The sequence below is a fragment of the Podarcis vaucheri genome (genome assembly GCF_965113315.1).
Source record: "Podarcis vaucheri genome assembly, chromosome: 6".
NCBI classification, from domain to species: domain Eukaryota; kingdom Metazoa; phylum Chordata; class Lepidosauria; order Squamata; family Lacertidae; genus Podarcis; species Podarcis vaucheri.
The window spans coordinates 69,011,313-69,036,654 of record NC_138764.1 but is presented as its reverse complement, the minus strand read 5'-3'; the positions used below and the strand labels follow the sequence as shown (position 1 = coordinate 69,036,654).

Here is a 25,342-nt window from a genome sequence, read left to right as displayed (position 1 = left end):
CAAAACAAACAAGATGAATTTAAACAGGGAGAAATGTAAAGTATTGCACTTGGGCAAAAAAAATGAGAGGCACAAATGCAAGATGGGTGACACCTGGCTTGAGAGCAGTACATGTGAAAAGGATCTAGGAGTCTTGGTTGACCACAAACTTGACGTGAGCCAACAGTGTGACACGGCAGCTAAAAAAGCCAATGCAATTCTGGGCTGCATCAATAGGAGTATAGCATCTAGATCAAGGGAAGTAATAGTGCCACTGTATTCCGCTCTGGTCAGACCTCAGCTGGAGTACTGTGTCCAGTTCTGGGCACCACAGTTCAAGAAGGACACTGACAAACTGGAACGTGTCCAGAGGAGGGCAACCAAAATGGTCAAAGGCCGGCGGAAATGCCTGGCAGAATCCGAGACCAGGGAGAAGAGTTGGTGAAAGAAGATTGGAAGAAATTTAAAGATTATCTACAGAAATATTGTAAAATTAATGAATGTTAGAATGATGTTAGAATGATGTTAAGTGGTTTAAGCAGTAATGCTATAAAGGTGTATGTAAAAATGGATTGATAACAGGTGAAAATTTAAAGTTATACTATATTAAGTTAAAGGATTAGGAGAAAACAAAGAGGGAAAGAAATTGCTGAATTAACTAATTGAATTGGAACACAAAAAAGGGAGGTATGAGGAGGTCAGGGAAACAAGGATATGAATGTAAGGCATGGAAAGATTGATTCATTTTTTTCTTTTCCTTTTTAAGTGTTTTTATTTTTTATTTTTTATTTTGTATCTTATATTTTTCTTGTATTTTTATTCTTGTCTTTTATTTTTGTATTTCTTGTTTTTATGTAATTCTTTTCTCTGAAATTTTAATAAATATCATTTTAAAAAAAAACACAAAATGGTCAAAGGCCTGGAAACGATGCCTTATGAGGAACGGCTAAGGGAGCTGGGCATGTTTAGCCTGGAGAAGAGGAGGTTAAGGGGTGATATGATAGCCATGTTCAAATATATAAAAGGATGTCATATAGAGGAGGGAGAAAGGTTGTTTTCTGCTGCCCCAGAGAAGCGGACACGGAGCAATGGATCCAAACTACAAGAAAGAAGATTCCACCTAAACATTAGAAAGAACTTCCTGACAGTAAGAGCTGTTTGACAGTGGAATTTGCTGCCAAACATTAGAAAGAACTTCCTGACAGTAAGAGCTGTTTGACAGTGGAATTTGCTGCCAAGGAGTGTGGTGGAGTCTCCTTCTTTGGAGGTCTTTAAGCAGAGGCTTGACAACCATATGTCAGGAGTGCTCTGATGGTGTTTCCTGCTTGGCAGGGGGTTGGACTCGATGGCCCTTGTGGTCTATTCCAACTCTATGATTCTATGATTCTATGAAAAGCACGTCAAAGTGAAAGTAGATAAATAGGTACTGCTCCGGCGGGAAGGTAAACGGCGTTTCCGTGTGCTGCTCTGGTTCGGCAGAAGCGGCATAGTCATGCTGGCCACATGACCTGTACACATGAGCTGTACGCCGGCTCCCTCAGCCGATAAAGCGAGATGAGTGCTGCAACCCCAGAGTTGTCCGCGACTGGACCTAATGGTCAGGGGTCCCTTTACCTTTATCCAGAGATGTAGGTATTGATGCATTTCAATATTTTAAAGTTAAATTACTTCCAGACAGTAGGGCCTTACCTCACTCCAAGTTTGAGGGCACCCTACCAATGCAGTTGTCACCACTTCCACACCACAGGAGCCAGCAGCTGCAAAATCAAGCATGGGCCTTTTAGGAAACAGGCACCTTCTCAAAAGGAACAGGGTTAACCCCAGCTCCAGATTAGCTTGCCTTCAGAAGGCTACAGACACAGCTATCCTTTGCATGAATGTGAGCCAGAACCTGCCACAGTGACCTGTCCAGGGTCCTGAAAGGACATGGCTCAATTGGCCAAATAGACATGGCTCTATTGGACATGACCCTGCGCTTCCAATAAGTGCCAGTGCTTCAACCCAGCCTTCCCCCGGGGCTTTGAGTCAAGCTAGGGCAGGACAATTAGTACTGATGGACAAAGTTATTTCCCCCTCAGATGATCCATTTGCTATGGTGTTTGTCAGTCTCTGGACCATGGCAGATCTCAAAGGAAATGGCTGCTGCATCAGCCCAATGTTAGTCCCACATAGGGTGTGGCTTCCCTACCTGAGTTGCCACTGTGGAAGTACAGTGGTGCCCCACAAGATGAATGCCTCGCAAGACGGAAAACTCGCTAGACGAAAGTGTTTTCCGTTTTGGAGGTGCTTCACAAAACGAATTTCCTATGGGCTTGCTTTGCAAGACGACAATGTCTTGCGAAGTTAGTTCTTGGTATGAGCTTTCGTGTGCATGCACACTTCTTCAGATACACTGTGTATCTGAAGAAGTGTGCATGCACACGAAAGCTCATACCAAGAACTAACTTAGTTGGTCTTTAAGGTGCTACTGGAAGGAATTTTTTTATTTTGACTATGGCAGACCAACACGGCTACCTATCTGTAAATGTCTTGCGAGTTCCTGCTGGTTTTTCCCCTCCCCCCTTTTTTCTAAGCCGCTAAGCCACTTATCAGCTGATCCGATCAGCAGATAAGCCGCTAAAAGCCGCTAATAACTGCTAATAGTGCTAATAGTGCTAATCCGCTAATCCGTCAATGGGCTTGCTTCGCAAGACGAAAAAACCGCTAGACGAAGAGAATCACAGAATGGATTCTTTTCGGTTTGCGAGGCACCACTGTATCTTGTTTTCTGGTTGCAGATACACAAGGAACTGGGAAAGCAAATATGTTTATAAACCACCTCTGCCCCTCAGGTATTAGACACTGATCAGCTAAACAATTCAAGTTTTATAGTACTTGCTCTGAAAGGCAAATTCTAAGCAAATGATTGAAACGACTACATATTTTGGAAAGTTGTTAGTTTGCTCTCTGTGCATATACCTCTTATGATGCCATAACCAAATTTTGCATGATGGTTCCTGAGGTCAAGGACTAGACATTTTGAATCAAGACGGTAGACTGAAGACTGCATTGATTTCAGAAAGTGCACTGATATTTTAGTTTCTTGGAACTCCCAAGCAATGCTGGGTAGAAGACTACTGGTATATCAGTAAGAAAATTTATTTGTGGTTTTGAATTTCAGGTACTCACACCAGTCATGTAACCTGATATTTCCAACTTGCTCTCCTTTGCAGAACATATATTCAAATGTGTTAAATGAATGCCTCAGACTAGATAACCTTTCCCCAGTATATAGTTTTGTTTGGTGTTCTTAATTTTGTCATAGATTTAGGCAGAATGGAATGGAGGACAGAAACCACAGAGGACTGCTGCAGCAGTAGCTTGGGGTTACCACCGTGCTACACTTGCCTTTATGTTGGTCTTTGGGAGCAACAAGATCTGGGTTCTGCTTGACTGGACTGTAGCCTTCATTTCCTTCCACTGGCTGTGTGCTGATTTGCCAAATAATATTGGAGGGTATGTTCATTCAGATTATAAATAAAAATGCCTAACCCATGACCTCTCCTTAATTACCTTGCTCATGTGAACAAAAGGGTGACTGAAACAAGAAAAGGCTGATAATCTTGCTTTCCACCAGCAGAGGCTATGTTGGAAAAAGGTTGGCAAGGTGTAGTCCTTGAAGAGAGACAACCCAGTGCCGAGTGTATCATTTCTACCCAGCCAGACAATCTTATTGCTGTTGCATCATAAATAATTCACTTCAGTCAACAGGTCATTTGCAATTAACACTATTTTTCCAGTCCAAAACCAAAGGTGGGAAACAGGCTAACTAGTTGACTGGTTCTCAAAAGAATACCATAATTAAAATAGAATGTGGCTATCTTCTCAAATTTAATGCTTGTTTTATAAACCCACAGTGAGTAATGTCTGAAATAGCTGATAATCTTCCTTTCCACTAGCATTGGCTGCATTAAATAAATATTTTTAATTAGCTCTCTTACATTTTAATGGAGTTTGTGCCCCTGTTACGACTTTTATCAATGTACAACAAGTTCTGATAAATTGCATACTTCCCCAGTTATGATGTTTGCCTAAAGACTTGGGCCACGCTAATTTCCTAATACCATTGTTAGTTAGTTAGAAAGAAGGAAAGAACACACACACAAAAAAAAATCCATGGTGTTATTTAGTTATTTAAACGTATGACACTAGTGATGAGTGAGCTCTCCTAGGTTAATATTGGATTGACTTGGATTAAACTATTACTGCCCCCCTTTGTGAAAGAGAATGGAAAGAAATGCACTTAGAAAACATCAAGTGGAAGTTACAAAATTTGTGATATTCCCAAGGGTGGGGTTGTTTGCACTTAATTTGCTTTCTAGGTGGCCACGGGGTGTTTGTGAGTATCCCTCTTTCATTCTACAAATCATCTCTCCATTGGTCTGCATTCTGCAGCCTCCCTGGGTGCCCTCATTTTCTGATGTCCTATCACGTCCTCAGTTGGGATTTCCAGCAAGTACAGGAAAGTGAGGAAGCTGTCTACTGTGTGCCTAACAACTGTTTACATTCTTTTTAATGAATAAGTATTTTTAACTTTAAGGAAATCCATGTGAAAAGTTGGGGTTTTTTTAAGCATTAAAAGAAACAACAAACAAACAAACAAACAAACAAACAAACAAACCAGCAAGTGCACTGGTATCAGATGCTTGGTAGCCAGCCTCCCTGGCTTCCTGTGTTTTATTCAAAACTCAGGGGAAGAGTTCAGGAGGTAACCCTGACCCTCCCTCCCGTGGGGCTTTTTCAGATATGGATGCATATGCAGCCAAGGAGGCTGCAGAGCACTGGAGAACTGTTTAAAGCAGTGGGGCCCAAACTTTTTTCAAAGAGGGACGGATTTGATGAAGTGAAGTGAACATGTGTGAGGGCCGACCAAAGTTGTTGACCTTTTGTTAGGATTGAAGTTGTTGAGCTTTTTTAAAGATTGAAGTTGTTTTTAGGATTTTACCCCAGGATATAGACTGCTGCAGGGGCCAGATTAAACTGACCAGTGGGCTGAATTAGGCCCCCAAAACGGATTTTGGACATGCCTGGTTTAAAGGAAATGCAAAAAAATCTACCCTCCACACACAACCACTTTACAGCTATAAGGTAAGGTAAATTTTGCACCCATTGAAATTATAATTGTAAAGAAATTCTCATGTGCCCTAAGAAAGGGACAGAAAATTAAGTCTCTTTTGCATGAGAGAGAGAGAGAAATTCACACCATACTGAGTCTGTCAGAACCAACTCTGACACTAACAGACCACCAATCTGGGATACAACAGGGCCTGATTGCTACTCTGCCCACACCTCAACCCACCCATGTGATTTTCAAACTCCTTCCTATCTGAAATTCATATTTTAAGTCCTGCTTTGTCTGAATGAATGTGCTCTGTGTCTTTCCTGCTACATAGGTCTGACCATTTAGGAAGGTTTCAATTTGTGCAGCAAAATGCTCTTATGGAACCAATCCACCCAATTAACAGAGAATTTGGTCATCATTACCAATGTTAACATTTGTGGGGTTTTTTTGTATATTGTGGTGCTGTTATGAGTGCACAAGGGACAAGTCTATACCACAGACAACCTTCCGCTGTGGAAATATCCCAAATGTAATTCAACTTTCTCAAAAGCCAATGTGAGTGTTTCTATTGATTTTCTTGCAGATAGAATTTCCATCCCCGTGCTTCTGTACTGTTGTTTAATGTTGTTTGGTACATAGTAAAGGAAACATGAAAACGGCTTAATGAAATTAGCTAAAGAAAAATGTATTCCCAGAGAACATGAGCATATATTTTAAGGTTATTACTATGAGGCCCCATGAAACATCTATAGGGGGATCAATTGCAGAATTAACAAGACACACGTAAGGAACAACAGCGAAGAAGAAACAGGCATAGCCAGGCGCTTGCAAGTGAATTGATAATGGTGCCTCTACAATAAACCCAAAATGCAATAAAGAGAATATACTATTCCTGGCATCTGGCTAATCAATGGCTTGTGAAGAGATGAAGGTCATAAAGTGCCTAGGCAGCATTAATTTTATGAGATATGTTTATAGTATAAGATCATTTTAAAATAATTTTAACTGAACTGCTCTAAATGAATAGCAGTTCTATGCCCATTTAGTTTCGACAAATGAACTAAAGGGGATGGGAAATGCAGGAACATATCAATACTATATATATATATATATATATATATATATATATATATGCTTTCGTAGATTTTCACGGGTACAGGAATGCAGGTTTTGGTGTCTTCGGGTGTCTTCCCGTGTAAGAGTCGGGGTGTCTGTGCGACGTTTCGACGAGGTCTCACTCGTCATCTTCAGGCTGGTGCTTTCGGCTTCTTGTTACTGGAACAGAGCAGAATCTGGTGTTTGAGTTCCTATAAATACTGTTGAGGGGTGTGGTGTATAGCCTCCAACGTTCTGGGCAGAGAGGAAGTTCCTAGATTAGTGTGCCTTTTCTTCTTTTGTTCCTTAATTACTTGAGGGATATCTTGGGTGATTTCATGAGTGATATTCTGAATACCACTGGGTGGGTCATTAAGTGTAGATTAGTTGCTAAAGCTTTCGTGTCTTGACCTCTTGAGCTTGTGAAGAGTTTTTCTGAGAAGATGGCTGTGCTGCATTTAGTTGTGCTCTGGCTTGGCTTCGTGTATAGGGGCGAGCTGTGGTTTTGTGCCTTGTGCCAGCCAGATCTGTGTAGGGATTGCAGGGGGGTGCAGCATCCGGAGGTGCCACTATAGTTTGGCTACTGGATGGAGTCTGTAATATGTCTGTGGAGAGGGTCTGGGTTTGGGTCTGGTGTGGTTGATTGGTGACGGCGTTCTGTGTGCCTCTGGTTCTGGTGTCGGTTTTTGTGGGGAGGGCTAATTTCCAGATGTCTGGCAGGCGGGACGTGTCGTCACGCTTGTTCATGTTGTGAGGGTGTTTCTCTATCTCGATGGCTTCCATGATTATTCTCTTGTGGTGATGTTCCATGTTAAAGAGCAATTTGGAATCTGCAAAATTAATTTCGTGTCCTGTTTCTTTCATGTGTTGGAAAAGAGAGGAAGTTTTTTCTTCTTTTTTGACGGCATTCTTGTGTTCTGCGATACGTGCATTTATTCGTCTGTTTGTTTGTCCAATGTACGTGGCTGGGCAGACTTTGCAGGGTATTTCATAGACCCCTTGGTTTTCCAGCTGGATTTTGTCTTTTGGGTTTCTGAGGATATTGGCTATTTTTTGGTTGGTGCAGAAGGCTGTTTTGATATTGTGTTTATGGAGGATTTTGCTAATTTTGTCTGTAGTGCCCTTGATATAAGGAAGGAGGGCCATGCCATTGTTTTCTTCTGTGTCTTGGTTTTTGGGGGGTGTTTCTTTTTGGATTAGCTTCGTAACCCTGTTTTTCTGGTATCCATTGGCGATTAACACATTTGAGAGATTCTGTAACTCAGTTGTCAAGTGGTCTTTGTCAGCCAGGCGTTTGGTTCTGGAGATGAGAGTCTTGGCTACGGAGTTTATTTGTGCAGGGTGGTGGTGTGATTGTGCATGTAAGTAGCGGTTGGTGTGTGTTTTTTTCCGGTAGATAGTGTGTCCTAGGGAGCCATCAGGTTTTTTGTAGATTAGGACGTCAAGAAAGGGGAGTTGGTTGTTGTCTTCTATTTCCATAGTGAATTGTATTTTGGGGTGTAGGCTGTTGAGATGTGTGAGGAAGCTATCTAGTTTTTCTTTCCCGTGTGGCCAAATTACAAAGGTGTCGTCAACATATCTGAGCCAAAGTTTGGGTTTGTGTTCTGACTTGTCTAAAGCATTGGTTTCAAAGTGTTCCATGTACAAATTTGCGATGACCGGTGAGAGGGGTGATCCCATAGGTGCTCCTTCTATCTGTTTGTATCTTTGTCCATTGTGGATGAAGTACGTGTTGGTTAGGCAGTGGTTGGTCAGGTCCAGGATGTATTTGGGGGGGTTGTATTTGTTTTGAATGGCTGTCAAGGCTTCATTAATGGGCACTTGAGTGAAGAGAGATACAACATCGAAGCTCACAAGTAGGTCATCGGGAATACCCTGCAAAGTCTGCCCAGCCACGTACATTGGACAAACAAACAGACGAATAAATGCACGTATCGCAGAACACAAGAAAAACTCTTCACAAGCTCAAGAGGTCAAGACACGAAAGCTTTAGCAACTAATCTACACTTAATGACCCACCCAGTGGTATTCAGAATATCACTCATGAAATCACCCAAGATATCCCTCAAGTAATTAAGGAACAAAAGAAGAAAAGGCACACTAATCTAGGAACTTCCTCTCTGCCCAGAACGTTGGAGGCTATACACCACACCCCTCAACAGTATTTATAGGAACTCAAACACCAGATTCTGCTCTGTTCCAGTAACAAGAAGCCGAAAGCACCAGCCTGAAGATGACGAGTGAGACCTCGTCGAAACGTCGCACAGACACCCCGACTCTTACACGGGAAGACACCCGAAGACACCAAAACCTGCATAAATATATATATATATATATATATATATATGCTTTCGTAGATTTTCACGGGTACAGGAATGCAGGTTTTGGTGTCTTCGGATGTCTTCCCGTGTAAGAGTCGGGGTGTCTGGGCGACGTTTCGACGAGGTCTCGTCGAAACGTCGCACAGACACCCCGACTCTTACACGGGAAGACACCCGAAGACACCAAAACCTGCATATATATATATATATATATATATATATATATATATATATATATATTTGCTTTCGTAGATTTTCACGGGTACAGGAATGCAGGTTTTGGTGTCTTCGGGTGTCTTCCCGTGTAAGAGTCGGGGTGTCTGTGCGACGTTTCGACCTCGTCGAAACGTCGCACAGACACCCCGACTCTTACACGGGAAGACACCCGAAGACACCAAAACCTGCATATATATATATATATATATATATATATATATATATATATATATATATAAATGAATGAATGAAATAATCTCATTGATTTGAGTATTGAATGCTGAATAATGTGGTTATTAGTTAATACATGTTTTCCCTACAGCACTTTCCTTGGTGCTAGTCTGGGACCATTTATATGTACAAATGAAGAGTGGATTTGCAAGATGCGCTTTAAAGACGTGGTTTAAAGAATTAGCCAAAAGAGAAGGGAGAAGCCATGTCTTGGCCGTGAGTCCTGAAAATTTAATTAATCATCTACTACTACTACTACTACTACTACTACTACTGAAGGGACGCGGGTGGTGCTGTGGGTTAAACCACAGAGCCTAGGACTTGCCAATCGGAAGGTCAGCACTTCGAATCTCCACGACGGGGTGAGCTCCCGTTGCTCGGTCCCAGCTCCTGTCAACCTGGCAGTTCGAAAGCACGTCAAAGTGCAAGTAGATAAATAGGTACCACTCTGGCGGGAAGGTAAACAGTGTTTCTGTGCGCTGCTCTGGTTCACCAGAAGCGGCTTAGTCATGTTGGCTCCCTTGGCCAATAAAGCGAGCTGAGCGCCGCAACCCCAGAGTCGGCCACAACTGGACCTAATGGTCAGGGGTCCCTTTACCTTTACCTTACTACTACTACTACTACTACTATTCTGGGTACTGTGATTTAAGAAGGCTATTGACAAGCTGGAACATGTGCAAAGACGGGCAACCAAGATGGTCTGGAAACCATGTTTTATGAGGAATGGTTGAGGGAGCTAGGTAATGTTTAGCCTGGGAAAGAGAAGACTTGAGAGGAAATATGATAGCCATCTTCAAACTTTTAAACAGCTGTCACATGGAAGATGACAGCCTTTTAAATGTTTTCTCCTGCTTCAGGGGGTAGGATTCAACACAATGGATTAAAGTTACAAGAAAGGAGATTCCGACTAAACATCAGGAAGGACTTTCTTACATTACGAGCTGTTTGATAGTGGAACGGACTCCCTCGGAAAGTTGTGGACTCTCCTTCATTGGAGGCTTTTAAGCAGAGGTGGGGTGGTCATCTGTCATGGATGCTTTAGTTGGATTCTTGCATTGCAAGAGGTTGGACTAGATGACCCTCAGGATCCCTTCCAACTCTACAATTTATGATTCTATTTAATAAGCTAATTTCATCAATTTTGAACCCCAAATATGTGCAACCTTCACTTGGTTTCTGATCATCAAATCAGCATTGTACATCCACTTTTGAATCATTTTGCTAAAAATCTTACCAGTCTCTTTTTTAATAATCATTTTTATTGAAAGTTTTCAACACAAAATGCAATAAATGTCAAAGTAATCTAAAGAGAGATAAGAAAGAGACCAGAAAGAAGAGAAGAGACATGAAGCTGTTAACACAATTATATCTTAACCCTTATTCCACACACAGAAGAGTGAACCCCCTTCATCTCACTTGGGAGCTTCCCCCCTTCGCCCAGCCTCCCACCCTGAGGGATCCTTTCTATCCTGCTTCTCATCCAGGAACCTTTGTCTTCCATCCATCACCTTCCTGCAGGTATCTGCATCAAAGATAGTAGGCTTCAAAAAGCAAAACATACATATAGATAGAATTAACAGAATTAACAGAAAACTAGCAATAATTAAAAGTCACAAGATAAAAAGAGAGGTGAAATAAAATAAAAAAGGTTTTCCAACTTTCTGTCTACCAATTATGTATTTAACAGTTGTTCAAAATATGCAAGGTTTGCACTCCAGAATACTTCTAGCTGTATTAATGTCCAGAAAATTCTTATTCGGCTAGATGGTATTTTCCTCAATCTTCCCTCCCAGGCATCTCATATTCTCCTTTTTCCCACTCAAAAAGTTCAAAATAGCTCTTTGGTTATTGTTGTAATTAGGTCTCCAAAACAGTCTTTCTCTGGTTCATTATGATGAATTTCTCCTCAAGGATTCCAACAAATCTTAATGATATGATAGTCCATACCAGTCTCAAAGAAGCTTTGCTATTACCACATACTTAAGAGTTCAGCCTTTGAAGTTGCAAGGCTATTACACACATAAAAAGGTAAAGGTAAAGGACTCCTGACTGTTAAGTCCAGTTGCAGATGACTCTGGGGTTGCGGCGCTCATCTTGCTTTACAGGCTGAGGCAGCTGGCGTTTGTCCTCAGTGTTTCTGGGTCATGTGGCCAGCAAGACTAAGCCACTTCTGATGCAATGGAACAACGAAACCAGAGCAACACATGGAAACACTGTTTACCTTCCTGCTAGAGCGGTACCTATTTATCTACATGCACTTTTTGGTGTGGTTTCAAACTGCTACGTTGGCAGGAGCTGGAACTGAGCAATGGGAGCTCACCCTGCTGTGGGGATTTGAACCGCCGACCTTCTGATCAGCAGGCCCAAGAGGTTCAGTGATTTAGACCACAGCACCACCCATGTCCCTATTACGCATATAGCTGGGAGTAAGTCCCACTGAGCAGTAGGATTTAATGTACCTCTGAGAAAACATGCCTCAGATTGTGCTGTAAGTGGTTTTTTAAATAAATAATCTTATGTTTCCTCTCCCTTAAATCATTACTGCCATATTATTTTCACAGTTTTTCTGCTTAGAGGTAGGTAGGAAGGATTGCACCTGCAGAAAATTCTACAATGAATTCAACATATTTCAGGGTATTGGGATTATATTCTTAGCTACACCAGTGAATGGAGAATGCTACTTTTGTGGATCTGTGAAAAAGACCACAGTAATAAAATCAGTGGCCATCATGAGGCTGTTTGCTTCTGCTTTTGAGCTATGTGACAATCTGGGAATCTCTTCTCTTCTCATTGTCTGTTCATTTTCCCAGCCATGTGCTCCCCTGACAATTATGCTCTATTTTCTCTGCATCCATCCAGTGCTTTGTTATTATTGTCTTCCTGTTTTCATTTACAGCATAATAGCAGGTGGCAGTTGACTGCCTTCAGACCAGATTTGCCAGGTTCCTTTCCTGTCTGTTTCTTGTATTGTTCCTTCCCAAATCATTAAACATCACTGTTGACATTTTCCTCTCTTTGTCAGGCAGAGAAAAACACCAACCAGATATTTAGCCAGGCTAATGTCTTGCCAAAATGTTCAAAAAGCCATTCCCAAATTGCCCTTTCACCCTCTCGAGCCAATCCCTATAGAGATGCTATGAAATTCAGATATCTGCACATCCAGTCACCATAATTGCAACCTCTCCATGATGTATAGGTTGGCTTTTGCAGCTGCCTGGTTGATGGATGGATATTCAAATAGTAATTTTATGACTTCTCCAAATAATGGCTTAACATCATTTGTGTGCGTGTGTGTGCGTGTGCGTGTGTGTGTGACTACATCAGTCAGGCATGCCTTCTCAACAATGGTTGCTACTACACTTTCCAGAATGCATGTCAAATTATTCAGCTCTGTCTGGCAAGCATCTTGGCACTGAACTGAACCCAATGTTTCTGGCTTAATATACCCTTTACATCACATATCAGTATGGTGTGTCTTCATACTGCTTTGTGTCACTACAGCAGGGTTAGCCTATGTGGTGGCCTCCAGATGTTTTAGACAGGTTTCCTCAACCTTGGCCCTCTAGATGTTTTGGCCTACAACTCCCATGATCCCTAGCTAGCAGGACCAGTGGTCAGGGATGCTGGGAATTGTAGTCTCAAAACATCTGGAGGGCCGAGGTTGAGGAAGCCTGTTTTAGACCAAAGAGCCCATTAGCCTTGATCACTGGGGTGAGTCATGATGGATGTTAGGTGTTGTAGTCCACCACATTGGGAGGGGACCAAGTTGGCTACCACTGCACTAGAATATCACATCTTCTTGATCCAATTCTGTCACTAAAAGAAAATGTCACTAATCTTCTCACTAAGGTTGTGCCAACTATTCCACATATCCCATTTTCAGGCACAAAATAGTACTGTTGTTGTGTGAATGAAAGAAAGAAAGAAAGAAAGAGAAAGAGGGAGAGAGGTGGAGAGAGATCAGAATATTCTTTTTTGACCCCATCTTCTTTTATGATTATATTCAGTGCCATTGATTTTTCCAGCTGCTTATTATCATTATTGCCATTGCCATTGATATCCCCCCTTTCCTCTAAGGAGCTCAAAGTGATGTCTATTCCACCCTCCCCATTTCAGCTTCTTAACAATCCTGTGTGTTAGATTAAGCTGAGAGATCGTGACGGGCACAAGAGCACTCAGTGAGCTTCATAGCTGAATAAGGATCTGAATGTTGGCATCTTGGGAGATAGTCCAACATTCTAGCCACTACATCTCACTGGTTCTCAATCAGCCAATCACATATCACATGGTGATTTGGATGATGTTACAATTTACATAGCCAATTAGATTTAGGGCAAACTAGGTGAATTCCAAGTTATTCAGAACTTTGGTCCATTGTGAAAATTGGTGTGTTGCGATGAAGAGCAATGACAAGTTCTGTTCTTGATCTGCTGCTTGGAGATGGGATGGGATCACCCTAACAAAAATGTGTATGATGATATCTACCAGCTATCACTTGGGGAAGCAATTATATTTACAGTGAGTGACAGTGAAGCTGGCAGTTAAACAGTTAAGCACAATGCCAGTGAAAACAAACTGTGGCCCATAAACCCTGTCACCCATTGTATCTTGCATCTTCCTTGTGGTATCTGGGGGCACTGTGGGGTTCTTGTTTCATACATCCTAGCTTCGGCCAACCTTTGTCCTGCTTTCTCCAGAAAAAGTAGTTTAAATGATGCCATTTACATTTGCCACAGCACCTTCCTCATTCCAGCCAAGATGGTAGAAAAGTTCATTGTTCTCAATTACAACTTGATTAACTGTGGAATCAGCTTAAAAGAAACTTCTCCTGTTTTCCAAACTGCCCTGTTCATAATTTCTAAGAAAAACTAGCTCATTGATAAAGTAGCCAGAATATAATCCTTCAGTCCTGTGACTGGCCATGCATTTTATAGTTATCTTACCCTCTCAGTTCTATCACAGCTTTGATTAATATTGAGTCTCTTCTTTAATATGGACTCCATGCAGAAAAGCTACTTTGTACTTCTGCTGCTTTTCAGCTGACATGCAGAAATTCAATGAAATTAGGCAGGTAGGAAGCAAGATGATTGCAGTGAGAGAGAGGATAAGTATTCGATGTGACATCAAATATTAATGCTAATGGGGAAACTGAATGGTTGTGATTTATCTTTGTATTAGAATACATTATTATATTTAAAAGCTCAATATTTTAAAATAATCTTCTTGTTTAATTTGAAAATGTATGGTTCTCTACTATTGCCTACTGCGGCAAGATATAATTCCCGGTGGGCATTTCCACTCCTTTGTTGGCAGTGGGAGCACCATGCGCAGTTGACTTGTGGAGTGCAGTTTGTCTCTGCACAGAGAAAGAGAGAATACAAAGTAACTAAGACTAAAACTAAGTATGTCCCCCAGCATGTTTGGGGGAACTTCAATCCAGGGTGATCCTGGGATCATGAAGCACAATAAGGTATGCTTAGTACATAACAATTTCCTTTTTACTGAGTCAAACTATTGATCAGTCCTAGACTGATTGGCTCCCCAGGGTTTTTGACCAGGGACATTTCCATCCCATTTCAGTGGGAACTGAATCTGGGAGCTTTGCATGCAAGGTGCATAGTTAAACTATGGCACTTGCTCTCCTCGGGGGCAGTGATGGCTACCAACCTAGATGGCTTTAAAATATGATTAGAAAAATGGTTGAAGGAGAAGGCAATCTGCCTCCACCTTCAGTTTCCCTGATCCAGGGGGCTCTTCTAATATTATGATGTTCTTGAGGCCCTACCACTGAGCCACAGCCCTTCCAAATGGGTGTGAAGAATTATAGTAGAATATACAAACTATAGGGGAATGGGACACAACATGGGCACTGTTGACCTGCAACCAAGGAAAGGGGGGCAATTGGCAGGTCCCCAGCTGGCTCCAGCCCACCGGCCAGTGTGCCGGGAGATCTCCAGTCCTTGGTGCAGCATCTGCAACCCGAGCTTCAAAAGCTGGGGCACGCTACTCAGCAGAGTAAACGCTACACAACCGAAGCGGCAGGAGAAGTTGTGTGAGCATATTGACAAGCAGTTTATTCGGCACACATCAGGACAAAAGGAGACATGTCTGATCTCCTTCATGTCCAAAGCGAGACATTTAAGCAAAAGCTATACACAAATGGAAGTTCCCAGCAAGCTGTGCTGGAGTGTAAACAGACATGTGACATACAACAATTCCACACGTCTGTCCTTAAGGTGGAACGGAATATTCCAACAGGCACAACTATGGGAAGCTCAAATATGTTTCACTGTAAAGGCAATCACCAATGCTCCATTGTGCATCTCATGATTTCCAGATGTCTTGGACACACTACACAGAGAGAGAAATGTTGAAGGCTGCCTATACCACTAAGCCTGAATGAGACATTCTCCACACACACACAAACACCATCTCTGGTAAGTATTATGAAGTGTGGGAATGGCATAGATTGTCATCTCAAGAGCAAAGACATTTGAAAGGCAGTGTGCTCCTATGAAATCATTGGGAGTGCGCTGGGGGCTGAAATCTACTGAGATTATAACAACAGCAACAATCCCATGTAGATGTATAAGCTTGTGCTTTTCCTTCACTTGGGAGCATTTTTAGATGACCGTGGGCACATGTGAATTCAAAGATGATTGTGACTGGAAATGCAATTGGGCAGATCTGCATATGTGTATGATCCAGACCACATGCATATGTAATATATAGTATTGGTACATACTGCCATTGCTACAACCGAGATTTAGAGGTTGACAGTCGGGTGCTCAGCCCTATCTTTATATATACCATTGCACTCTCCCAGATTCTGCAGGAAATACCATTAATTCAATATAAACCTCAGCTGAATATAAGCTGCACCTTTAAAATTGGGGAGGGGGGGAGGAAAGGAAAATACCTGAATATAAGCCATTCCCTTCCTTGCTGCTCCTGGCTGCATACTGGGGGGGGGGAGCCGCGTTGTGTTGGCAGCGGCCTTTCCTCGCTCTCTCCCTTCCCAGCCTTGGGGGAGAGGACGGGGCACTATGCGTGGGGTGGGCGCTGCTTTGCCACACTCCTGGCTGCAAACCATAATGTCAGGAATATAAGCCGCACTTTAACTTTTCACGGTCGGAATTTGGGGGGTAAAGTGAGGCTTATATTCAGGCCAATATGGTATGTTAGTGGTGGTTTGTGTGTGTGTGTGTGTGTGTGTGTGTGTGTGCTGGTGTTTAGGTCTGAGACCCGATGCCTTTAACAGAATAACCTTTTTATAGTCCTATACTTGCAACCTCAATTTTGTACCTTCATGTAAACTAAGGAAAACATGGAATCGCCATTAGGAAGCACTGAATACATCAGTTTTCTCTTGAATTTTCTACAGAAAACCAGGTGGCTGGCCTCTGTTGAAATGAGAGCAAGTCCTATAGAAAAATAAACACAGGCAGGTATGAGTGAAATTCCCATTAGGGACAGATAGAGCAGCCATGCCAAAGAAATGGCTCCAGAAACAAAACTTGACACTAGTGATAATACAATAGCAAAATAAAGCTAAGAGATCACTCCAGCCTGCTGAATTTGAAATGCTTAATCAAAAGTGACTTCTGCTATTGCAGCTGAAAAAGCAATGTTTTCAGCCTTCTATTAATTTCCATATAAAAACCATCTAATGGGGAGCTGCTAGGGAGAGGACGGAGATCAATCTGCCATAATGACACGCTGGAGACCGGAGGGGGAAATGCAAACTTGGAGCAATTTCATGGCAGGTGCAACCTTGGAAAGAATGGCCATTTTTCGGAGTTAATTTGTTCCCTTGACATGTTTGAAATCCATATTTGTACTTTAAAGGTCTAAAATGCAAGCTGATTAAAAACATAGCCAAATATTTCTAAGCATTTCAACCACATCCAATGATAAATTAGTAACAACTCCCCAGTGATAGGACAGCTGGTTATCTTTTATGTCGCACTGCCAAAAGCCAAAACAGGACAGCTCATCCCCTCTTTTGGTCTCACACTCATTTCTCCAGACTTAAAGTTATTTGAATTGATCACAAGTAACAAGGGGCAGAGTAATGAAATAAAAATGATGATGATAATAGTCGGGCTTTTCAGGGAAATGCAAAGGATTTTGTTGTTGAATTGCCAGTACATTTAAGTCTAAGTCCTCTCCCCCCCGCACCGCTTCTCTCTCTCTCTCTCTCTCTAGCACACACACACACACACACCCTGCACTGACACTGATATTTCAAGTCTCAAAATATTCCTTACTTTTGAAAACATTTTGCATTGTCCAGTAGCAGTAAATATTTAACTGCCGGGGAAATGAATAGAGCACAAGCAGGCTTCAAACTTCTTCTCTGCAAGATAATTTTTTGAAATCTATCTTAGTTTATACATCTGCCAGATGAGCACAATTATAACTTCCCTTTTTATAGCATGAAATTGTAAAAGGGAAAGAACAACACTCACACACACCTCTTGTTTAGTTACCCTTTAGTGGTTATTACCCAGGGTCGCCTGTAAAGGCTCAGAGAGTTCCACATTCATATTGAATGGCTCTCGTGCATATTCCTTCAACATCAGGACTTTCAAATATTTCCTAACAACCTGCCCTTCCATCTCATAAGCTTCATTTACTATTAGGGCATATTGAATCCTATGAGCTAGTTTAGGATGGTCACTAAGCACCCCGGGGATATTTACTCACTTCATCTATATGCCATCAACACCTGCCCCATCTATCAACTGGAAGCAGCAGGGGGGGGGAACCAGGGTCATCCTCCATTTATCATCCTGTCCCAGCTATGGCCACTGCAAAATATCAAGTGCCATTTGCAGAGCGAGGAGTCCAGGGCAGATGGCCATATGTCATCCCTACTGCTTGCACAGAAAGCATCAGTTGAAGCATCAGAGGGAGGGACCAACAGAACCCTTCCATCTGGCATCTCCTGGTGCAGTCACTGAAGAATGTCAACAATTAGAAGGAAAGGGCATCTTTCAGTTTGCTGTTGAATTATGATAACTGTTTTCATCAAAATAAGGGCAGGATATTAATGACCAACCAACCACTAGCAGGACACTCACAAGGTTGGGACAACAGGTTGAAACTCCAGTAATCAGCTGCCAAGTCCCACTGGTGAGAGATGAGCTGAAGGCAGATGTTACCTGTCAGAGGTGAGCCAGGAGCCAGGAAGAATCAGGAATTGAGCCAGGAAATCTGGTTGGAGGACAAAGCTGGGAACCTGAGGCAAGAATACATAAGAGCCAGGAGGTATTTATTGTTAAAATAAGGCCTCACTCTGAATAGGGAGTTTTTCATACGCTTTATGTCCAGGAGGGCTCAATGGCTAACTTGGATGGGTGGGGTCTGTTCAGAGGTGAGAATACTTAATTTCCGATAAGATTTCCAGTAAAATATACCACACTGAGCAGCAATGCAGAAAACAGAAGCATATCAGTTCTAGCCCTGTTAGCTCCTGATACTTTGTCACACAAGTTGCTCACTTCTCTTTTTGCATTTGAGATACTCGGGGGCTGAGTGAAAGGTCAGCCAGTAGCTGACCCCTGACATATGCTTCTTCAAAAATTCTTGCAACAGTATGAGAAGGTTCTCCTACCCTGCTGCATTATTAGAGATCCAACTCTGGAGAACTGCTCTCTGCAGCATCTGTAACCGATAGGCTTGCCAGATGAAAATTCACAACTAAAGGAAATGTTGATACCTGAAATTGGGATAACCACCATATTTTATGGAAGTAAGTGTGGAAACAAGGATTACCATTTTAGCGCTACTTATTTATGATCATCTGCAGTAGTTGGTAGTAACCTTTGTTGTAGCTCCTACGGTTGGTTTCCTTTCTGTGACTTGGAGAGATGCCCTTTCTTGTTTCTTTCATCCCATCCACAGATTGAAGAGACAAAAGGTGGATGGGTTTTAGACCGTAGTTCTGTAGCTGCTTGCTATAGTTCTAGGGAGAGCAAAAAGCTTCAGCGCCTTCCTGATTTCTGCCTAATAACTGAGGATTCTTTGGGCAGGCTCAGTCTTCATAATATTGTTATAGGACAGAAAAACTGAGGATCCTAGTTCTTTTCAGATCTGGAAGGACACTTCCAACCCAACCCAACCCAACCCAACCCAACCTTTTAATTGAAAGCACATTATAGTCAGCACATTGGAACTTCTTTCCCTGAGGAATAATTCCATGGGCCTTTAAGTGAGACTCACACTGTTAGTCACAATTCCTTTTCATCTCCATGCTCCTTCAGGGCAGGCAGTAATTTGCTGTTGCCTTATGAAAGCATTGCATGATGAGGCTCTTGGTGCCAGCTTACCTCTGCTAAGCAACAAGTAAGGAGCTGGAGCTGACGGTGTTGTGCCAATTCCTCGCCTCTTCCTGCCCATTCCTATCACTGTGGATTCCTACCACCAATTGTCTCTTGCTTTATATTTGGATGGCAAACTTGTTTGGGCAGAGTTGTCTTTTTGCTATGTTTCCTCCCCAGTGGCGAGATCAGACGTGCTGCTGTGATTCAGATAATAATAAGCATAATAAGTGCACAGAGATCCCTGTTCTTCCTCTGGGCTTGTCCCCACTGGAGTTTAATCTGTACTTGTTTGTGTTCCCCTTTCATTGCCATGGTTCATATGACACACACACATCCCTATCCAAGGGGCAGCCCACAGTTTTTGAGCAAAAAAATGCGATTTTCCTAATCTCAGGAAGTCCAGATAGGAGAAGTATATCCAGGCAAAACCTCATGTTTCTTGGCTGTGAAACTGCTTGAGCACCGTGTGTGTGTGTGTGTGTGTGTGTGTGTGTGTAGGGGGTTCTGCTAACATTTGTGTGATAGTACCACACCCTATGCCTGCTTTGTTTCTGACCAGAGGAAGGATGTAGGTTTGCCTCTTTTATTTTAACCACACACACACCCCTGCTACTGATCTGAACTAATTCAAAATAGCTGTAATAAAAAGAATTACCTTGCAGGCTGGCTCTGCTTTGTTTTAACCAGACTGATGTATTTGACTGAGCAGCAGTCCTGCCTCTTCTCTCACCCTTTTGGTAAGCTGTAACTTTGCCCCTGGTGGGCTCTCTTCTTTGATGAGCTGCATGGGGTGGGGGCAACAGGAAGTCAGGCTGAGGTTGGTCTGGAGAGAGAAGCATGTGAACAGGTCTGGCTGGTGTGAGCATCACACACCCTGCTTTCCAGTAAATGTTAACCAAATGAGGTTTATGTATGTATCTGGGTGTACATCTTTTTCCTTGCTGCTTCTCAAATTTGTAGCTATGTCACCTCAGTGAGAAACACTGGAGGCTTTAAAAATGTTATCCCATTCGGAAGTTGAGTGGGGACAAGAGAGTGTAGGATTTTTCTTCTTGTCCTAAGGGTCTCTGGATTCCTTCCCCAGCTCCCAATTATTTTGTGCAACCTGTTCTTCCCTCTCTGTGTGTTCCCACCACACAATGAGGAGTTCCCCTCTTTTGTTGCTGTGGTGTTTCCATCTCCACCTCTGCCTAGTTCCTTCTTGGCTGGGAACAAATGGGACTGGTTTCAATGGGCAGAGCTGATTGGATAGACTAGTAACACCGAAGTCCCACCAAGCACTGCCTACTAGTATGGATGGAGAAACACCTCTATATTTGAGGTGCATTGCCATTAAAAATGCTGGTGTATGGACCACAGACTGCAAACTCACACACCAAAACAAGGGAACCATGTTTATATTTCTGCTGTAACTGCTGTAACTGGTTCCGACAAGTTCCCATCAGTCCTAGGATGAAGGCATTGGAAGGATTCCCAATGGTTCCAAGACTAGACTAGTCTTAAATTAGTGTTTGAGCCAAGCCGAAAGAAAAAAGAGGCAATAGCAATTTAAAATTCATAGTGATAACAAAAATTTCCAAATTAAATAGCATCTAATTAATTCTGAATGATACTTTGCAATTCACCAATACAAATAAGAACTACGAAATAACTGATAGGATAAAGATTTAAATTAAAATAGATGCTTTTTTCTTCTTTTTGCTGGCTATTAATCAACCACCATATAATACTCATTATGCTCTAATGATACTATTAATAATGTGACTTTACAACCATTTTGTACGATTATTGTCTTTCATCAATGCAATTAGCACATCATTTATGTGCTTTTGCTATTTCTAATGATTAGCTGTTTTATTTTAAATCATTCTGCATTTACAGCATTGTTATCTGATCCTGGATTTTTTTTTATAATTGTGATTTTTTAAAATTGTTGTTCGTCTCTTCCTCTGCTTCTTCAATCCCACCCCTTTTTTGCCCAGTTATTTAAGATCAAAGGAAAATGTACAATATGTGCTGAAAGGAATTTATTAACAGAGTACCACCCACTGCCATGGCTCGTGGCTGTTTTCCATATGCACATTCATAAATTTGCCCTGTCCTGTTTCTGCATTAATTTGATTTTTTTAATTTTATTTTTTAATCTACATGAACATTCATATTTGCACATGCATTTTTGGAAATATGCATTCTTGCAGTATTTCTACACTTATTTTATCCTAAAATGTGCATTTTTCATTGTGCACATTTTCATATTTTTTTGAGTTGATAACCACACTGCAAAATCCAAAGGGTAACTGGTCTTCCTGGTGTGGATCAGTTTGGATGTTCTGGAATTCACAAAGACCAAGTCTGTCAAGCATTCCTCGGGCAGATCCTAAAAGTTAACCGCATTCAGTTGAATTCATGATGTGTTTTCTGCTGCTATTGCTCTAACCATCTCTCTTCATTTGTTCCCAGTTCCTTGGTTAACCATGAAGCTTCCTGAGCTCTTCTAAGTAGGAGAATACATGCTATCTTCCCATTCCAAAGGATTGGTCCGAACTTCAACAGGAACACCAAGTAGAGAAGCCATCCATCTAGATTCCTGTCTCTGCGCGTGGATCTTTCATCCCTGCAGAAGTGATCTGCCCAAGACAATGGAGCTACATTAAGGTTCCCTCAATCTCCTCCTACTTCAGATCAAAACACCAGATCTACATAGGTGGTGCCAGGTTTCAATGGGAAAAGGCTATGGTCGCCATGGCAGCAATTAACTTTCATTTTTGTTGGCCAACCAGTGCTATGACTCCTGACCTTGATCAGAGGAAGCCTGCCCAGACAATAGCAGGAATATTTGTCCTTGCTTAATGACACTTCAGTGGCAACTGAGGCGGAATCCAAAGCCACATCTCCTGAAATCCAAGCTTGAGTTTTAATTTTCACTGTATTCTGCTCTTTTTAATTGCTTGGCTTTGAAGTTCTTTCCATAGTTCTTAAACTGGGGCTTAGCGTTGCCTTTTATTTCACCTTCATCCTGAAGTTTCTGCTTAATGTCTTTGACCAGAATGGCTGCCCAGTTTCCTGGCATGGCAATTTATTTGTTGCTTTTTAAAGATTTCTGGTCTTCTGGATTCTGGAATAAACTTACATGCTTTCTTTAATATAAATAGCAACACTCGGATTTCTATCCTTGATAAAGTAGGCTTTCAGTTAAGCAAATGTATACATGCTAGCCTGTCAGCATTATTAATACTGTCAAAGTGCTGATCAATGACTGTACCTTCTCTTCCAGTCTCTGGCTGGCATTCACAAGCTTTCTGTTCAGGGGGGAAATCAGTCTTCTACTAATGTTGCCACCTCTTCCACTGCAGTCACAAAACTTTAAAGACACTTGAAAGAGGTTGTCCAAGCCTCCCTCCCCAAAACTGAAAGTGTTGCTGCCCCATCATCTATCTAAATTGTGGGTTGCCTTAAAGCATTATAGATGAGATAGTTATATTTGCATTTCTAAATCCAGGGCTGGATCTAGATACATCAAAGAAGTGTTTCAGTTAAACATGTTGTAAACTTTGAATGAGAAATCAGGTTGGCAAAAACGGAACTCCACGGCGCCATCTGGTGTCACAGTGTTATAATGCATATACAACACATACAAAGTACTTTTTCTTTGCTGAGTCCCAGGTGTGACATTCATATCTAGTAGCTTCCTTCCTGATGTGGTGCTCTAGTAAGAAACCAAATTTTGCAAATAGAGGATTGTCTGATTTAATGACATTTGAACCAATTTCATCACATAGCCAAATATAACCTGTTATGAATAGTTTTATTGCTCTTTTTCCTGAAGGATGACAAAATGTCATATTGTCCACCAAAAGAAAAACCTTTAGGAGGAAATCAATTTTGCAGGCTATAAAGTTACATGCCTGCTTCTTCCTGTTCTTTGCTTTTTGTTTATTATGTTGAAAGGGAAAGTGTTTTAAATTTAAGCTTGCAATCTATATTATCTCATATAGGAAGAATTCCATTTTATATAGGGAATACATTCTAGGGGAAAGCTTATTTCTTTGTTTTGCAGATGGAAGAAACATCACAAGGCACACAAATTTTCCCAAGCAGATGGCATTTGTCTGCTTTACATCTGACCCTTACATAAAAGTTAGCAGTAGTTGCTTGCGGCAAAATGATATAATAAAGCAAAAGATTTAATACTGTACCAGTTCCTTTCCTATCCTATCTAAGCTTACATTGCTGCAAATTCAGATCGTACCGTGGACTGTCCACAGTGGCAGCTCAAAAAGATGCTTGTTAGTCATGGCTTAGATCTAGAAATATGCGTGCAACGGGGTCAGTTCACACACTCACGTGGCTGAGAAGGTCAAGGCAGCTGCCCCTACCACCAGAATGGTACAACGAAAGTGGATAAGCCAATGGACTGTGCATGGGTATCTGTGCCACTAATTACACTTCCCTATGCCAAACACTAAGGGACGCAGGTGGCGCTGTGGGTTAAACCACAGAGCCTAGGACTTGCCAATCAGAAGGTCGGCGGTTCGAATCCCTGCGACGGGGTGAGCTCCCGTTGCTTGGTTCCAGCTCCTGCCAACCTAGCAGTTTGAAAGCACGTCAAAGTGCAAGTAGATAAATAGGTACCGCTCCAGCGGGAACGTAAACGGTGTTTCCGTGCGCTGCTCTGGTTCGCGAGAAGTGGCTTAGTCATGCTGGCCACATGACCCGGAAGCTGTACGCCGGCTCCCTCGGCCAATAAAGCGAGATGAGCGCCGCAACCCCAGAGTCGGTCACGACTGGACCTAATGGTCAGGGGTCCCTTTACCTTTACCTTTTTATGCCAAACATTGCAGTGGGGAAGGCCCATGTCTCAGCAATAGAACATCTGCTTTGCTTGCAGAAGGTCACAGGTCCAATTCTTGGAGTCTCCAGGTAGACGTGGGGGAGACTCCTGTCTGAACCCCTGGAGAAATGTTCCAGGCATGTCCAAAGTCCATTTTGGGGGCCTAATCCAGCCTGCCAGTCAGTTTAATCCGGCCTCTGTGGCAGTTTATTCCCTGGGGTGAAATCCTTAAAAAACTTCAAGAACTTCATTCCGAAAAAAAGGTTAACAACTTTGGTCGGCCCTCACGGCCCTTCACTTCATCAAATCTGGCCCTCTTTGGAAAAAGTTTGGACACCACTAACAGTCCTGAGTTAGATGGACCAATGGTCTGACTCAGGGTATGGCAGTTTCCTATCATCCTATTACACTGTATGTGCCATGGGGTGACATCCCTCCACCACATGGAATGTATCCTTACTTGGGTGAGTGTGAAAATCAGCCTTTAAGGACAGAGCCATGTCATATCTGTGCTTTAGAAACAAAATTCTATCCATTTTTATACGCATAGTCTGATCGGGTACTGCAGTCCAAAGCTCTGCTTTCAGTCAATGGCGCATAATCACCCTCTCCAAGCTTCTGAATTATCACTCTTTTACTTCAGAATGCTCTTGCAGGGACTTTCCTCACCCATCCTTCTCCCTTTCAGTCATTAACTGAGTCTGATCAAGAATGGGATTTTTATTCCCATGGGGCCTAAAAACAACAACACGATGAGGGCTTTTTAGCTATAGTGCTCTTCATGGAATCCATGTAACCTTTGTGAAATTTGCATGCGCGAATTCCTGACATTTCCTTTTCAGCTCTCCATTACCTCAGCCACTTCATCATGTGGCACAAGTTAGCCAGTCATCCATAAAGAGTTTCCAAAGAACTGCTAAAAAAAGAGAATTTGCATACACCCCCAAACAGCATTTTTTAAAATGAAAAGGCAGCACTTCGTCAAATATTCACCCCCCCAAATAGAAACTTGGTTTGAATATGCCTCGGATCAAAGTATCTGGCTTTTGACAAATCTGAGGTAATCTGAGTCTTGATTGTAAAAGAACCCAAAGCTTTATTCTGAGCAATACAAGAGGTGCCTTTGACTGACTGATGCTGATAGCAAATGGGAAAACTACTTTAATAGATTTACCTCAAGTGAATGAAGAAAGGGTTTTGCCTTTTATCAGTGTGGCAGAAGAGAAATTACACTGAGCAG

General features: G+C 42.1%; 1 long non-coding RNA gene across 2 annotated transcripts in view; it reads right to left on the bottom strand.

Moving 5' to 3' along the window:
• The window catches only part of LOC309535370, a 31,476-nt gene extending 10,437 nt beyond the window's left edge, over positions 1-21,039 (bottom strand). Inside the window, exons 1-4 of one of the 2 annotated variants that reach the window (XR_014221224.1) lie at positions 19,927-21,039; positions 19,278-19,468; positions 18,030-18,187; positions 1,669-1,736 (exon numbers count right to left, since the gene is read on the bottom strand). This is a non-coding gene — a long non-coding RNA (uncharacterized lncRNA). The remainder of the gene's footprint in view (positions 1-1,668; positions 1,737-18,029; positions 18,188-19,277; positions 19,469-19,926) is intronic. The other variant, XR_014221225.1, reaches the window with a different exon arrangement.
• Between the last annotated feature and the right edge of the window lie 4,303 nt (positions 21,040-25,342).